At 49.2% G+C, this 18016-nt stretch overlaps 1 protein-coding gene across 3 annotated transcripts in view; it reads left to right on the forward strand.

Moving 5' to 3' along the window:
• RPS6KA2 (ribosomal protein S6 kinase A2) overlaps nucleotides 1-18016 on the forward strand; it is a 359802-nt gene that overhangs the window by 74550 nt on the left and 267236 nt on the right. The gene's annotated exons all lie outside the window — the stretch shown is intronic.

Below are 18016 nucleotides of genomic sequence, written 5' to 3' on the forward strand. Positions count from 1 at the left end.
GCAGCCGTTACCACTGTCCGTCTCCAGAACGTTTTCGTCTTCCCGAACTGAAACTCTGTGCCCATGAAATTATAACTCCCCATTCCTTCTGCCCCACCCTGCCGAGTTTGCCCGTTTTTAAGTGAAATAACTCAAACACATAATAGTCATATGTAATAAGTATGCCTCAGATTACAGTCCAAACCAGGTCATGCAGAATAATTCCTGCAGTCTGTTCTCTGGATTTGTTAGAGAAATTACTTTGAATTGTATCTCATATAACTGTCTTTAAAAACGATAGGTGTGAAATACAGGGTTTTAAAAATCACAGACATACGCAGGGGTATAGGATTTGCGAGTCATAACACTTTTTTGAAGAAAATCTGTGACTTTCCAACAACGTGCATATAACTTTTTTTAAGTTGGGGAAGAAATGTTCTGATTCTCTTGTTTTAGTAACTATCTCTAGGTGTGCATATGCATATATTGCAAACTTGTGGTTAATAAATATTCTTTATGTGTAGATCTGTATGCATGAAAATATAATATTGAACTAAACTTATGTTTCACTTTAAAATCACTCCTGAAATAATATTTCTAATGATTTTATAAGGGGAAATGAAAGTCGTTTCCTTCCAGTTTGGGGGTGAAGGAAACTGAGGCATTAAGGAACGGGCACGTGCCCGCTTTCAGAAGCAGGAACAGATCTGCTTGTAAAAGCCGCACCCTCTGGCTCCCAGCCCCTCACCCACCCAGCCCTTACGTCTGCGACGTCCTTGCCCTCATTCGCCATGTGGCCCTTTGCTCTGATGTAAGTGAACCTCACATCTCTGGGAGTATTTCCTTACTGAAACCCCTTCTTATTCCCAAAGACATCGATAAAGTCAGCAGATATATTCCATAAGAGATTAAAAAGTGAGTAAATGCAGATATTGAGGCAAAGGAAGCAAGGCACAGCAGGCTGGGGCCAGCTCTGAGCTTGCTGGCTTCCCAGGGGTGGACACAGTGTGAGCTCACACCGCAGACAAAAGCCCAGACCCAGTTGTTCGGGTGGACACATCTCTTTCTGTCCCTGAGCCCAGAGAGGAGCACCTCCCGCGGGTCCTCCTAAAGAGGGCACCACGTAAATGCAGTGAACGGTATGCCTAAGGGTAGCCTCTGTGAAGTGCAGCACGTTTCTCAGTAATGCCTTTTGTAATGCTGTGAATTGTAAGCGGAGGGGGTCAGACCAAAGTACAGAGCAGAAAAGCACTTCTATCCAAAGTCAGCTGTATGTGGTTCAGGTAAACAGCTCTCTGGAGAGCTGCATCATCCAGGGACATTTGAAGCCGTCTGATGTCACACCCCCAGACAGTTCTCCGCAGCTTTGGGGAGGAAATCCATAAATTTTGTTAGGATTTAGTTTGGGTTCCTTGACAAGTACAGGAGTGCAGATTCTCTATGTGGCAGGTTACGAGGAGGGGCTCATGACATTTGGAAGCTGGAAGAAGTCTTAGAAATCTCACAGCCCATACACTTCATTTTCTAGATGAAGAGACTGGGGGCCTGAGAAGCTGAAATGCCTTTTGTCCAAGATCACAGGGTGAGTGAGTGGCAGAGCCTGGGCCAGACCTGAAGCTTCGGACACCCACTCCTGAGCTCTTCCCTTTATCCCATGGTGGGGAGGGTTCAGCAGAGCCGCTCGAGGGCTGGAAGTGTGTCTCCCCGCCTGTGTCAACCCTGTGTGTATTATGGGGCTGCTGACCCTGGAGTGACCACGCTGTCCCAACGGGCTAGCGAAGGCAGATTCCAAATCCCTTGCTCGGGAGGGCACCTTCCGTATACAGACCAACCACCCCGAGCCCACACCTAACCATTCGCTCTGTGGCGCTCTCCCACTCCAGGCCACCATCCCCTGCCCTGATCACCCCAGGGCCAGGTACCCGACGGCTGGGGACAGCCCCAGGAGGGGTTCAGACTAGCCTGTGCTGAGCTTTGCTCACCCAGCCGTGCCTGTTCCTTCCCGTGGAAACTACAGTAAAGGCTCACCCCCGCCCTCCTCCCACCCCGCCCTCCTCCCACCTCCTGACTGGCCGGCCTCCCTCCGTGGTCCTCCCCACACAGGGAGCCAGGGGCCTCCTTCCCTCTTGGGAACTGTGGGTAACAAACCGTCTTCTCAGTGGTCGTCGTCTCCTGATCCACTGGCCTGGCCATACCTGAATAATAATAATGAAACCTGGACTTTAAAACACTGTTAGTTGTTTTTGAAACTTTCAGCACGTATGTTGTGGGCAATGAGACAGTAGTAGGACCAAGTTCCTGAAATTGAGAAACCACTCCAGGTGAGGACAGGCACAGGAGTGACTGTAATGAAGGCAAAGACCACACAGATTCTGCTTTAAGGAGAGGCTGCGGTGCTACGTGCCCTGTCCTGCGCCGGGCTGAGATAGCTAAGGGCTGCAGGTCTGGGGCCGCCCAGCCTGGGGGGCAGCAAAGGAGCGCGTTACAGGTGAAGTGCGCAGCTGAGCAAAGGTGTCTCCCAGAATCTGGGTTCCTCATCATTGTTGCGTTGGATTACTAGGTTACTGACACTGATCTGTCCTAAAATTTCAGGTAGGTGAGCATCTTCATGTTTCATGGTTAACCCCTGATAGCCCACGGGCAAAGCAGTCCTGGATGTTTTTCCAGTTTCACAGATATTGAGGACTGTTTCACAGTCACACTGCCTGTAATAATAATAGGAACTTCGTGATAGTCACACATCACGTTAACAGTCTACGTAAGTAGCAGTCCAAGTGGGCTTGCAATGATGTGATGGGTTCCCATGCTGACAGCAGTTCATCTTTTCCCTGTGGGTCCATTTCCAAACTCAGAGCCATCTGAGTCGGTATGTTTTGTGCTTCTACAACATGAGAAAAGACAGCTGTGGAAGAACGTTGCATAGGGTCAACCAGAGACGGTGATTTTTATATAAATATAGGACACTTTGTGTTTAATGAAGGATGAGAGGAAAACTTCTGACAGCGTCATGCACAGCTATTTTGTGATATAAAGTGTAAGCAAAGTTTTGACTTGCTCGGATTAGGGAGGAGAAATGTAATTGTGTTGTCTTAAAAACGTAAAATTGTGACAGATTTCTACCACATTTAAGAGCCACGGACAGAGACGCATTTTTGTTTTTGTTTTTGTTTTTTTACGGTACGTGGGCCTCTCATTGTTGTGGCCTCTCCCGTTGCGGAGCACAGGCTCCGGACGTGCAGGCTCAGCGGCCATGGCTTACGGGCCCAGCCGCTCCGCGGCATGTGGGATCCTCCTGGACCGGGGCACGAACCCGTGTCCCCTGCATCGGCAGGCGGACTCCCAACCACTGCGCCACCAGGGAAGCCCCAGAGACGCATTTTAAAAAGCAGTTTATATTAGAGATGATGTGAAGACAGCTAATCCCAAACATTTGCTATTTGAATTGTTAAAAAGTGGCTGCAGAAATACATGACCCACGTCAAGGAGGAGAGGGCGGGGTCTGCAAAATGTATCCAATAAGCATTTGCCAATTTATTGATTCTCTCTTCCCATGTTATCAATGAGAACTTACGTTCCGAGGAAGTTCACAGCAGCGAAGCTTCAGAGAAGCTGAAGAGACAGGGTTAAGAAGGTCAGCAGCTAGAATCCAGGGAAGAAAGGGTCAGTGTTCTTACTGTGGGTGTGACTCCAGTAGCTTCGGGGCCATCCTTGTGGCTCTGAAAACCCCTTGTTTGTGGCGGTTTGAAAACAGAGGGGAAAGAAACGTGGATCCACTTTCTGTCATGCAGGGCGGTATCAAGAAAATACTGAGACGGCCCCTGCCTTGGAAAATATAACAGAGATTTTAAGATATAGGGTCTTTACAGAGATTAATTTTCTGAAGTTATGGCTAAAGTTTTAGTTGCAAGAGGTTTATTTTGAAATGGACAAAGAAAATTGGGTGAGTCCCGCTATATAACCGTAAGAGATGGCATCTCCTTGCTCTGCCTGAGGACGATGGTCCGTCCCCTCCATAAATACTTATCGACGGGGCACTTGATTTGCACCAACTGGGGTCTGGGGGTACAGCCCTAACAGACAGGTGGGCTTACGCTCAGCAGCTTACAGTCTTGCAGGACAGTCAGCCCCTTGCCCTAGATAAATGATGCTGAGGAGTGAGATACAGAACTAGCATAACTGCAGATGAGAGGAGTTCGTTTCTAATGCAAGGGAAACGGCATCTTGTTTCTGCCCTCCGCAGTGACTACACCCACAGAATAAACTTCAGGATTGGGCCCTGCGTATCAGAGCAAGTAGGCCGGGTGCAGTTGGTGCATGGAAATATTTAGCTCCTAGCAGAATACATAAGGCTTGCTACGAGGATCAGGGATGGGGCCTCGGCAACCTCCCAAGTAAATCGTCCCCAAGAGCATCCCTCCATCTGGCCCAGAGTTCCCCAGGAAATGAACCGACACCAGCACAAAACTGTGGGGAGGATGTGGGGGGGGAGCGGTAATCTCAACAGATAGTAAACGATCTCCAAGGCCAAGAACCATCCTCTTCTACGATAACCTTATCACTCACTATGGATCTACCATCCTTGAGTTAATTTAAATACTTAATAACTCATTAATATTCTATACCAGAGTCATCTTTTGAAGTAACTCTCTCCCTACAGGTTTGCTAGCTACTGCATAAAATGAGATTTCTCTCTTTCTGTTTATTGTAAATTGTCTCCTTAAACCCAAGTGCCTCCTGCCGTTCTTGAACCTGAAGCTGAGGTTTTCAAAGACTGTCTGTGCTCTAGTTTTCCCTTCAACGTCGTGGGTGTGCTTCACAGACCCACGACTCAGAGGCTGTGCCCCTGTGTGAAGTCTCCAGCATGTGTACAGATGGCCCTTAGGTGGGTACTGCCCAGGTGACTAAGGCTAGCCCTGTCTGGAGGGTCACAGATGATTAATAACTAACACAGAAACGAAGTCTTTATGTAAAATGATATGCATCGATTGGATCTAGTTTCTAGTAAATGCACATGAGCCGTTGATACAGCCTTTAGAGCAAGATTTTTAAAATGTCAACAGCCAGGTGCAGATTAAATGCCCTCTTGTTTGGGCAGGAAGAAAGCGGTAACTCGCAGTCTGCACAGCCCCTGCCTGGTCTTGCCTCTCTGTTCTTTAGGCCCCTTTTCATGAGATGACTGGCTTCCGCCTTTCAGGATTTTCTTTGCTCCTCTGGTATGACTGTGAATGTCATGAAGACCATTCTGTTTGGTCTATAGATTTCCAGGAGTCTGTGCATCTGTTTGGCTTTGCATAAAACCCCCCAAATCAGTTAGGTATTAGAATCCACTAGTGATACAAAATCCGGTGCATCTGGCTTGAGCAAAAAATGGGAACTTACGGGGCTCACAAACTGAAAACTTAGAAATCCGTGATTCAGAGTTCAGAGACACTCTCCATCCGGGCTCCTGGCCTGGGTGGGTTCTTCCCAGGCTCCACCTGGTGGCCGCCGGCTGTTTCAGACTCAGGTCCTCACAGGCGGTCCAGCGGAAGACAGGGTCCTCGTCCCCGCCTGCTTTCAGCATCTGGAATCTGTCACCGAAGGGCAGTTCTCCATGGGGACAGGCCCTGAGACGGACAGGCCCATGCCAGCTTCACGCTCCCCTCTGAGGGTTCAGGCACGTGCTGACCGTCTCCTGCAGTGGAGCAGATTGCCCGCAGCGAACCTAGAGAAGTCCCCCCGTGACTGGGGCTGTTGACACAGGACTGTGCAGTCCCCTCCCCTGGAATAATCCGTCCCCTTGGCCTGTGAGATTCTCCATCTGATCTCTCCTGGCCACAGGGTCTTCCCACACCTCACCTACGAAGAATAAGCCGACAGCTTTTTTTTTTTTTTTTAACATCTTTATTGGAGTATAATTGCTTTACAATGGTGTGTTAGTTTCTGCTTAACAACAAAGTGAATCAGTTATCCATATACATATGTTCCCATGTCTCTTCCCTCTTGCGTCTCCCTCCCTCCCACCCTCCCTATCCCACCCCTCCAGGCGGTCACAAAGCACCGAGCTGATCTCCCTGTGCCACGCGGCTGCTTCCCACTAGCTATCCATTTTACGTTTGGTAGTGTATATGTGTCCATGACTCTCTCTCACTTCGTCCCAGCTTACCCTTCCCCCTCCCCATATCCTCAGGTCCATTCTCTAGTAGGTCTGTGTCTTTATTCCCATCTTAGTCCTAGGTTCTTCGTGACTTTTTTTTTTTTCTTAGATTCCATATATATGTGTTAGCATACGGTATTTGTTGAAGTCACAACTGTGAAGTTTTCAGGGCAGCGTGGGGTTTGCCGAACTAATGCTGTAATGTCTTATTTCTGTGCTGATTCCCCACTGACCCCAGGAGGCTGCCGTGACCTGTAGCTGCAGGTCTTAAGCCTGGTGAGATCAGCGGTTTGCTGACACCCCAAGGAAGGACATTTCACACCTTCAGTGTGGCCAGGATGCAGCCCCACCTCTGTTGAGGGCAAATAGAATTTGTCCCCGAGAGCTGTGCTTCCTCTCTGGATGTGATCCCACTCTACACAGCAAGAGGGAGATCACACCCCTGGGCCAGTTTTGAGTGACTCAACGCGGGGCGCTTGGATTTATGGGATTTCCAGCTTCACGGGTCACAGCGACGCGGCAGATCTGCTTTACTGCATCCGCCCCTTCCCGTGGGTGGTGCACCTGGAGGACCCTGTGTCGGGACACGGGCTTCCTTCTCGCTGTGGCCACCCCACAGCGGGAGGCCCCACTGCCCTTCTGCTGAGGCAGCAAAGACACCCAGCAGGAGGGTCCCTGGCCCGGGAGGGCCGGCGTGAGCGTGCACTGGGTGCCCCGCGTCCACACTGTGTCGAGGCCTCCTGGCAACCAGGGTGAGCAGGTTTGCCGTGTGAGGACACAGACTCCGTCTCGGGACTCAGGACGGGCGTTGCTGGGGGACGTGGAGGGGGCATCCCTAGCGCACAGTGGCCACTAGGCAGCCCTGTCATCCTGAGATTGTTGTCAGGCGCTCTGGGTACTACTGCCTGGCAGCGTCCTCACTGGGCACCCGCGGGAGCACCACGAACGTGCCACGGCTCTTTCCTATCAGCCCCTGTCTTCTGAGTCATCTGTATTTGTAGGGACGATGCATTACCATCTCCACATTTGGTAGATCGTTTTAGACAGTGATCTGCTAGAGACTCTTTGCCAGGCCTGAGTCCCCCAGGGCCTGAGGTGGGTGAAGAGCATTGGCCGCACAGACCTGCGAGCTTGTAATGCTCACAGCAGCAGCCGTGGCCGTGCCCGCCTGCTCCCTGAATGAGTGGCCTGCAGAAACTCAGCAAGTGGATCCAGCCCTTGTTAGGGGCTGAGCTATGCCCTCAAAGTCCACGTGTTAGAGCCCTCACCTCCTGGGCCTCAGAATGTGACCATATTTGGAGAAGGGACCTTTGCAAAGGCGAGTAAATTAAAATGACGTCATTAGGGTGGGCCCTAATCCCACATGAGTAGCGTCCTTATAAGAAGGGTGATCGGAGCATAGACACGCACAGAGGGACGACCGTGTGAGGACACAGGGGTAGGACAAGGAGAGAGGCCGGAGAAAGCAGCCCTACTCACACCTGGTCTCGGACTTCCAGCCTCCAGACTGTGAGATGAGGTGTCTGCTGTCCGAGCCCTCAGTCTGGCTGTTTGTTACGCAGCCCTCGCTGACTCATGCAGTGAAGAGTGCTGAGCAGGAAGGCAGAGGGCAGCGGGTGTTCCCACTGCCAGGACGCATTGCCCCGGAGGTTGGGGTGGTGGCCACCCCTCCCGAGGGCGCTGCGTCCAGTCTGCAGCTGGAGTCCAAGTTCAGGTTCCAGTCACTGGGCGCACTGGGGTGATGCCCCTGCGTCCTTCTGTAAGCGGGGACAGAACACCAGCAGGACCCCCAATCTCCCCGGTGTTCATGGCTTCGCCCTTAAGGACACGCAGTGTGTCTGAGCCGTCAGGTAGGCGGGTGCGGCCCCAGCCTCTCCGGCCGAGTCGCCATCCCTGCGCGCTCTCTGCCCTCCTCCCTGCGCCCCTCTACCTGCGGCTCCGGCTCTCCGTGGGGCAGAGAGCCGGCAGAGGCCTGTGTTTTGAAAGGCAGGAAATACCCCTGGGACGCTAATTGCTCCAGGGGCCTCCCCAGGTGACGGGCTCACAGTGGTTGCCAAGCTTCCGTGTGTTGGCCTCAGCAGCCACCATGGCCCACGACCAGCCTGCCTGTCCAGCTCAGGGGGAGCGACCCCGGCCCAGGCCTCAGGGAGCCACCTCGGCTGCAGGGGTGTGTGTCCTCGGGGACTCTTTAAAGAGGAAAATGCAGGTCAGTGGATGGTGTTAGCTGAGCACAGGGGGCTGTGTGCCGGGAGCAGCCGGGTGGTGCTTGATGTCTACCCAGGGGTGAAGGAGCAGGGACCACCTGTAGAAACCCAAGTTCTCGGGGGCAGGTAGCGATGACCACACCTGCGGTGCTCTGACGCCCTAAGGCCCAGCAGGACAGGCCTTCTGACAGCGGGAGCTGGTGTGCGAAGGAAAATACTCAAAACTCCCTTGTCCCTCCGAATCTCCGTTTTCTCTGCTTCTGCCTCGAAGGGAGACGAGGCCCAGCCCAGATGGGGGGCCAGGGCCTGCATGATGTGGGCCTGGTCTGTACTGGGTCCCATGGTGGGAAAGGTGAGGAGGGACAGGGAGAGGCCCCCTTGCAGCATCTGTGCCCATAGGACGGTGCACAGATCGGCCCAGTAAGTCAAAGCCTCGTCAAATCCTCGTGCGGGTCTCGCTGCACCAAGGGTCCCGAGGGAGCAGGGTGGCCCCCCTGGGTGCAGGGGGCATAGTGTGCTCTCCGCAGAGTAGCAGAGCTGTTGCTATGTCAACCGGGGGCCACTGACTTCCTCTGCCTGTTCAAGTATGCACGGCCAGAAGCATCTGCCCGATGGTGGTTTTTGTTTTTGTTTTTAATGTTTTATTGGCGTATGGTTGATTGACAATGTTGTGTTAGTTTCAGGTGTATAGCAAAGTGAATCGGTTATACATATACATATATCCAGGCTGTTTTTAGATTCTTTTCCCATATAGGCCATTGCAGAGTATTGAGTAGAGTTCCCTGTGCTCTACAGCAGGTCCTTCTTAGTTATCTGTTTTCTATATAGTAGCAGATGGTGGTTTTATATCCCACACGCCTTAGGCCGCGGGCTGCGGTGAAGCGCCGGAATTCGGAATGCACTTAGATTCAGGCCTGTTCTGCACTCTGCCTGGGCGTCTGGCTCCGTGGTTTCCCACGGGTACTGCTCTCCAAGTCCTCCCCAAGGGGCCAGTCCTGCCATGTGGGCCGAGGGGTCCTCGCCTGCCACGGGGCCTATGAGCCTGAGATGCTGGGACATAAGCTCTCCTGGGCGCCTTCCTGGAGGTGGTGGCTCGGTCCTCAGACAGTGCCTCGAGGTTCCCTGTGCGTCCGGTTGTGGGGCTGACAGCTCAGCCCCGTGCAGGAGGGTAGTTCTAGTCCGCCCTGCCTCTGGGCCTGCCTACTTTCTCAGAGAAATATGCGGAAACAAAGTGCAGAAAAGCCAGCTCGGGTGGCAGCGCGAACAGATCTTTCTTGTCTTCTTTTTCCCTATCAGAATAGTCTTTGGGGAAATATATTAGCTTTTTTTTTTTTTTTACAATTCCTTAGCTCCATCATAAACGTCTTGGGGAGAATTCTGGCGCTGGCGGGCGGATGGCTGGTCACGGTCTGTCCCAGCGCCTGTATCCCCAGCAGCTCCGCTTCCTTCCGGGACCCTCCGTGGTGTTGGGGTCTCTGCGTGTCGCCCCACCGTGTGGGTACAGGCACCACCTGGAATGTGGTTTGTCCCTGTCCTCTCATTCCCCGGATGGAACTTACATTTGAGTAAGCAATTCATTAAGTGAACGTTGTAAGTAGTAAAAGTATACGGCGTGAGACAGTGATGCCGTGGAGAAAAGTAAAGGGCAGAGAAGGAATAGAGCTGGGAGGGAGGGAGGCTGAGGCGCGAGTGGAGGGGTGAGGGTCCAGGTGCAGCCACAGGCACGAGCACCCGGAGGAGGGTGGGCTGTGTCTCCGCCCTCACACGGCTGCTGGGTTGGGCCCTTCCTCATTTGCGTGCGCGCGGGGTGGGTGTGAGCAGGACCTGAGTCATCAGCACATTCTTAATGACAGGAGGACCCTAATTATCCCGATTCAGTTAGGTGTGTGCTCGTTAGGGGCTGTTGAGTTACTCAAGTGCCAGCTTGTTTGTTTTTGTGAGTTTCCATTTTCAATTAGGAGGAAGTTAAATTTAGGGACCTGTAAAGGATGATTTGACATTCAGTGTCTGAACTCAGTACCCACCGCGCCAGAATAACATAGAGTACGTTTGCTTCAGATCGTGTTAAGATCAACCAGAGCCCCCTTCGAAAACCCCCTCAATCCCACCCGCCACCCAGTCCCCGCCAAAGGCAGCCACTGGCTTCAGTTGGACGTGTGGTCGGTCCCTCTTCTCCACATCTTTGTGTTTTAAAGCATACGTATAACCAATCTGTGTATAAACAGCACATGGAATTGTTTTCTGCATTTTCAGCATTTCATCGGTGGAATTACAGTGCACAGGTTTTTCTGCCACTGCCTTTTTCCTTCAACATGTTACTGATTGTTTTCTCGTTCCCCTTGATGGGCACTCACATTATCTCCAGTTTTGGGCTGTTAGACACGGCTGCAGTGGCAGCCCGAGTGTCCTGCAGTTACAGCCGTAGGAGTGGAATTGCATCGTAAAGTATGTACATTTTCAACCTTATTAGGTGCTGCCAATTGCTCTCTGTTTCAGTTTCTACTAAGTGGGAGGACTTGGTGTCTTCAGACTTTTTTAAACATTTTGCCAAACTAGTGCATGAAATATTTTGTGTTTCTCTGTTACTGGTGAGGTTGGGTATTTATTGAAATATTTTGTTGGCCATTTGGGTTTCCATGTGAATTGTCTGTTCACGTCCTTTGTGTATTTTTCTGTTGGGTTATGTCTCCTCCTTAATGATCCCTGACGTTCTTTATAAACTTTAGACACTCATCCCTTGTCACTAAGGCTCCAGATAACTTCACGTGGTTTGCTGACGTTAACTTTGTCTGTGTGCGGGGTCTTTTGCAATACGAAGGTTTTGAGCTCTTCAAACCCATCAGTATTTTTGTTGTTTTTCTCTTTGTTTGTCATTTAAGAAGTTCTTCCTACCTAAAAACATAAAGACCGTCTCCTTTTTCTCCTAATACTAAATTATTGTACTAAATTTGATTTTGTATATGGTGATATAGGAATCTAATTTTATTTTTCTTGTAGAGAGACAATTATTCTCTGTGGATCCATTGAACAGTCCACCTTTGAGTTGCCTCTTTTTCTCTCTGTACATTTTAGGTGCTATGAGCCCCTTAGCCACCAGGGAGGTAAACAGATGATTAGGCTGAAAATTATTTTTGATGTAGGCACTAGGACACGTGATCATTCTGAATCATAGTTTTCAACCATGCTGGACTGGAGTCAGATTGTTTCTTAGGATGCAGAAGAAGAGGCATTGAATCTGGACCCAGAGCAGGGCAGATCACACCTGGTTACTGTGTTGTGCTCACACCCTGCGCTCTGCAGGGAACAGAAACCAGGAGGGGTTCATAGATGTCTTAGGGGCACCCTTCCCCCACCTGCTAGAATGTAAGGACCTTGGACATGGGCCTCGGCACTTGGAGCAGGCCTGGCCCTGGAAGGGGCTCCGTAAATACTTAGTGAATAAGTTCCTGTAAAGCATGTCTTATAGGAAACAATGAAGGAACTGGTGTCGTAACGTGCAGGAAAGAGCACAGTAAAAACAGGCTAGGTTTCCAAATACCTGGCCATTTTGTGGAGAGGGGCTCTGGATACCGTGGGTGTAGTGGGCAGAGGCCGTGGGGAGGCATGTCTGGCTCACACGAAGCTCTTCTCAGATTTGGAGCCTTCCCAGGATGCAGTGACTCACCTAAGTGGACATGTGTGTCCCGTCCTGGGGGTTTACGTGGGGTGGCATTGGCCAGAGGGCGGGCTGTGCAGAAGTGTGAGTGTCCTCCGTGATCCTGGTGGTCCTCAGCCTGAGGCTCCCGGTCCGTCAACAACAAGCTCCTTCTCTGTCCTCTGTGGAGTTTACAGGGTCCATGCTCTTCTGTCTCAGTCACCCGACTCAGGTACAGTGAAACCTTAAGAAATGGAGCCGATGGACTCCCGGTCTGGTCTAAATGGCGGTGCCCAGTTTTTAGAGAAAGCTCTAATAAGGATGTCCCTGATGAGAAGCTAGAGTGTTTTCATAAATGTTTAGGGTTATGCTGTTGACCTAACAATCATGTTCAAGTGATCCACTTGGGGATCCTTATACCTAGTGGGTTTCTTGGAGTGCATAATTCTATCTGACCGAGGATTTTTTTGCATCACAGCTTTAAGTGACTTGCAGGTTTAGAACACTTTAAATGTGGAATAGCACTGTGAAAAATATCAAGGCAAAGAGGAAATGTTAAAATTGGTGAAGACATGAGTTTAGACAAGTTAAATCTGAATAGCTCGTTGCAGACACTAAGCTTGTCCTGAGTTTTATAAGTATCTGCTATAACTCTTGTAAGTTTTATTTCTGATGTTAGGGTTTATTTTTTCTCCCTCTTCGTTTAAAAATAACTCTTGATTTCTTATACAGTCTCCATTGAAATAATATTGCTGGCATTTGTATGAGACTGTTCACATTTTTTTTTTTTTCAGTACGCGGCACCTCTCACTGTTGTGGTCTCTCCCGTTGCGGAGCAGAGGCTCCGGACGCGCAGGCTCAGCGGCCATGACTCACAGGCCTAGCCACTCCGCGGCATGTGGGATCTTCCTGGACCGGGGCACGAACCCGTGTCCCCTGCATCGGCAGGCGGACTCCCAACCACTGCACCACCAGGGAAGCCCGAGGCTGTTCACATTTTCAACCTGTATGTGTTTTCACAGATACTCATCTTGTAAACATACAATCGATGTGTCTGGGCTCTAATCACGCCCCTGTTGTGTTAGGCTCGGGATGTGTCGTGGAACCCCTGGCAGGAAAGGACTGAATAACCTCTAAAGCCTTTGGGTATTTTCCTGGTGGCAGATCCCATTCCTGGAATCAAAGATTTCTCCTTCAGGACTTTTCTTTTGAAACTCCATGGATTGGTACCACCCAAGTTCTGTAAAAGTTTGCTGTCCCCCTGGCTCATCTCACTGTATCCAATTATGTAGATTTTAAACTCAAGAAAACCATATTCTCTTTCATCTGTGAAGTGGGACCCATTCTGGTAATATAGCTTCTAGGGCTCTAGGGACAATGGAATTGGTCAAGCTTGGAAGACAGTTAAATATGCCAAAGTGTGAGGCAGCACCTGCCTCAAAGTCACCATGAAAGGCTCTAGTGTGAGCCGCTGCCAGCACTGCTGTCTGACTGTGACGGCCACAGTGGAGCCCCCTCTGTGTCATGATGCCTTGGCCTTCTTGCTGCCCAGTATCTGGCTCTGCTCTTGAATGGTCTTGGTACCTGGCCCTTCCCTTCTCCCTGCGCCTGTCCTTCCAAGTCCTCCTCCAAAGCTGGGCTCCATTGCCTTCCAGTAAGTAATGCATCTGGGGATGGACCTATGGAATTTTCTGGAAGCGTTTCTAAAATGTTGGGAGACTTCTTCCCAAAACAGTAGTTTTTTAGGATTGTTGAGTTATAACTTTCCTTTCTGTCATTTTACTTATGATAATAATGAACTGGAAACAACCTACATTAATACAGGATTATATAAGTATATGACTGTATCCTGTACATTAATACAGAATTGGAACATTCAACAATAAAATAGATATTGAAATGTTAGTTGATAAAAATATCCACATGTATGAAATGCGAAAGGCAAATTATGCAGTCATTTGGCAAAAATTATATTTTAATTAAAAATGAGTATTATCTATACATACAGATCCTAGAAGGACGTAAAAGACAATGTCAGAAGTGATTCTCTGTAAGTGGTAGTGTTACAGACTTTTTATTTTACTTGGTATACTTTTTTTCCATTTCTTTTGTAATGAGAAATAGTAGTTTTTTTCATAATTGGAAAAATAAGGTTATTTCTCCTTATGAAAAAATTAATAAATAAGGTAAAATAAAGGGGATTTAAGGTTCATCTAAGCAGGGAATATAATGCTTTCAGAGTATTTTCTGAGCAGTGAGGTGGGCAGCCTGCTTCTGTGGGCGGTCTCTTGTCCTCTAATTGTCATGTGACTCCTGCCCTAAATTTTCCAAAAGTAGAGGCATATTTTTTTAGCTCTAAGTTACATCAGGTAATATTTGAGCTCTTCTTGCGTACATAGCAACATCGGGGCTAGAAGGATGTTGGCACTGATGCCCTCAGGTAGCATGTAATCTAGCTAGGACCATAGGCTCAAAAAACTCTGAGACACAGTTTCTGAGACAGAAAGAGGCAAGTACAGTGATGACAAGAGGAGAAGACAGATCGGGTTGTGAAAGTACAAAGGAGGGGAGGGGGGAGAGGGTGGGGGGACCAAGAAATTTCCAGGGGGAAGGTGGTGTTTGGACAGTGCAATAAAAGAGGAGTGCATTAGTTATCTACTGCTGTGTAACAAACCACCCCAAAACTTAGTGGCTTAAAATAACCCAGGTTTATTACTTCACAGTTTCTGTGGGTCAGGAATCGGGGTCCTGAGCTTCAGGGTCTTTCACAGGCTGCAGTCTGGTGTTGGCCAGGACTGGTCCCGAATGAAGACTCAGCTGGGGAAGGACTCACTTCAACCTCACTTGGTTGGACCAAGGGCCTTAGTTTCTTGACATACAAGCGTCTCGGACACAGCAGCTTGCTTTCTCAGAGCCTGCAAACTGAGAATGCAGTAGATCGCTAGCAACACCAAGTTATAATTTCTTGTAACCTACTTGCAAGAGTGACATTCCATTGTCTCTGCTACATGCTGTTGGTTAGAAGCAAGATACTGAGTCTGACCCGCGCTTGGGGAAATGGGGAGCACAAGGGGATGAGTCCCAGGAGGTGTGTTCACTGGGGACCATGTCAAAGGCACGTGTGAGTTCTTTGTGCAGATTTGGGGGTGAGGTGGGGGACTAGCTCGTCAAAAGCAAGGAGCAGTGAGTAAAACGAGTGACGTTAGTTTCAGACACAGAACCCTCCTCACAGCCCTTTCAGAGAAAGCCCATCCCGTTTGCGTGCTTCGCTTTTCCTTCCCTGGAAGGGAACCGCTGGTTTTCTCCACCGCTTGGCCCAATTTTTCCGACGTCAGGGTCATTATATGAGCTTCTGGATCGCATTTAAAGTGGCAGGATCACAGCTCCTCTTCCCACAGAGACCCATTCCCTTGGTACCGCGTCTTCGGGTTCACGGGTGTCAATGGCTCCTTTACACCAGGAGCCAGATGGGACCTCACACCTGCGGGCCGCATCCTGGCGTAGGCAGGCGTGGCCGGCAGGGCTCCTCGCTTGAGTTTGTCTCCGTAGCTTTAGAGGAGTATGTGGTAGTTTCCTAGGTGAGAAGGCTCATTCTGTTAACTTGCAAAGAGGAAGTTTGGAATCGTCCTCCCTGCCTCCGGAGCGTACAGCGCCTTTCTCATTTACCTGCTTTCCACTGCGTGATGCCGATTATGATAGAGGTGGGTGAGTGCACAAGTCGATTCCCAAGGTGCCTGAACACACACGCCTAGGAATCAGAGGAGGCAATTAAGCACTTTTTGGAGTAAAAAGCAGACTGTGAGTACATACCAATTATATTACACCAAGCTGCAGCTGGGGCGAAGATCACGGCCGAGCGTGATTTACTGGGTAATAGGAAGTTGACAGCTTTGCAGGCCTGTTTGCTTATAAATAATTTACAAGTGCCGTCCCTTTCTCTGTAGATAGAGCACAGAATAATCACTATCTGGCAACTGAAAGGAAGTGACCTGAAAATTTTGTATCTTAGGATTTCTCAAAGTCTAGAACCTTCCCGGCAATAGGACAACCTGCCTTGTCTATCCTGTTGCCCCTGTTAGGTCGATCTCTCTTGCCTTCTCTTCCCTCCCCCTCCTCCCCTTCCTGTCTTCCCTCCCTTTAATCAGTTTGGTTCTGGAAGTACAGGTCTTCAGGGATTTTCCAATTTGGTCAAATCTGCCAGGAGGTATTTTGCGTTTCCTCTTGCCATTATAACTGTCAGCTAGGCTGTGGTTCATGAACTTTCTAACTGGAAGAAAAAGGCTTCTTCTACTCCCTCTGAGATTCCCCTTGTCAGTTAGCTGCACCGCCCCCTCCACAGAGAGCCTGCACCCACAAACTGATCATCCGCAGGGGTTGTGCAGGGATCGGGGGTGGGGTAGGGGGCTGAGCCCAGGGGAGCTGGCAGAGCAACAGGACTGCTGTTTTGACAGGATGAGCTGTAGATGATATTGTCGCGTTTTTAGTGTTTTGCGTATGTGGAATGGATTTTTCTTGTGACCAAGAAGAATTTTTGAGTGGTCTCGACCTTCCCCACTACATGCAACCTGGATATTTTGTGCCTGTTTCTTGAATTTGGGTAAATTTTACTGCCAAATGAAAAGGAATTGGAAGAAAAAACCAGCAAAAACATTACAGAGTCTATTCTGTTGATTCCATTGAGATGGCAGTGGTGGCAGAAATAAAGTTTTAATTTGGGACTCACCTGAGAGTAGTGTGCAGGTGGTACCCAGTGACGACGTGCTCTTCCTGTGTAAAATCACTGTGTGTGGCTCTTGAGGAAAGTCTCAGCAGAGATCACCGCTTTGAAGTAACGTCCGGAAAAGAACAGACCAGCAGGACTCCGTGGGTTGAACATGTTTTGAGACAAGTAACTCCAGCCCTGTCTTGTTAGATGTGAAGTACAGATGTCTTTAGGTCCACGAGCCTCAAGAATTTTCCGAAGGTAACAGAGATAATGTCACATGTGCTGATTTAATTTCCAAATTATTTGTATATGATTAATGTCATTTCAGTGGTAAACAACTAGAAAATGGGTTGTTCTGCATTTGTTGATGGGTCTGGCTGTTTCAGGGAGTTTTACCATGAAGTTTATCATTTGGGAACCTACATATTTTTAATAAAACAGTCACTGCCTTTTTCAGTGGGATTCAATTTGTACCCATAAATCATACATGATACTGCCTCTCTCTTAGCTTTCCAGAGCTCTCTGTTGCAGTGTCCCCGTAAACGCACACTAGTCCATCCTGAGGGTATTTTTATCAGTTCTCTCACCTGTAGACATTCAGGATTTTTTCCTTTTTTGGTGTTATTATTATTTTGTGTTGCAAATCATTGCCATTAACACATTTCCTTGTGCATCTATGGCATGTACCTAAAGCAGAGCGGCTGGGGACAAAGGACAGTCCTTGCCAGTGTTCCGTGCGCTGTCGATGGCTCTCCCATATGCACGAGCAAAAGGGCTTCTCAGCGTTCTTTCAGATTAGATGGGAGTTTAATCCGAGATCGTCTTGCCGTGAACCGAGACTCAGAAACTGAATGTAAAGTTGCACAAGGATATAGGTGCAGAGTTTTATAGTTTGTAACCTGAGACTCCTTTCTGTTGGAGTAATGTTCTACTGATTGTGGAAACAAGGAGATAGGAACTTTTCAAATCTGCGATATTTTATCGTTCTGTGTATGAAAAGGCTGTCATGAGAAAGGTGAGGTTGCTTAATATTTCACGAGACAAATTTATAAAATATTTAAATACCCCCGAAAGCGGAACTGCTGTACAAATAAAGCACGGCTTCGCTCAGCACTGGCTCAGCATCCCTGTCAGGTGTGCTCTCGTTCCCGTGAGCAAGTGTGAAAGCACACCTGTCATCGGCTACTCTGGCGGTGCTGTCAGGGCCCGCGTACCTGTGTGGAAGTTCATTAGGTCTCTTAACACCCTTAATGAATAATAACTGAGTTAATTGGCACATAAGGGAAATGACGGCTGGAACCTCCTAATTGCTTTATGACTCGATGCTCATGCGCACAGAGTAGTGACGTCCTCCTGAA

This window comes from Orcinus orca, chromosome 12 (genome assembly GCF_937001465.1).
Source record: "Orcinus orca chromosome 12, mOrcOrc1.1, whole genome shotgun sequence".
NCBI lineage: Eukaryota > Metazoa > Chordata > Mammalia > Artiodactyla > Delphinidae > Orcinus > Orcinus orca.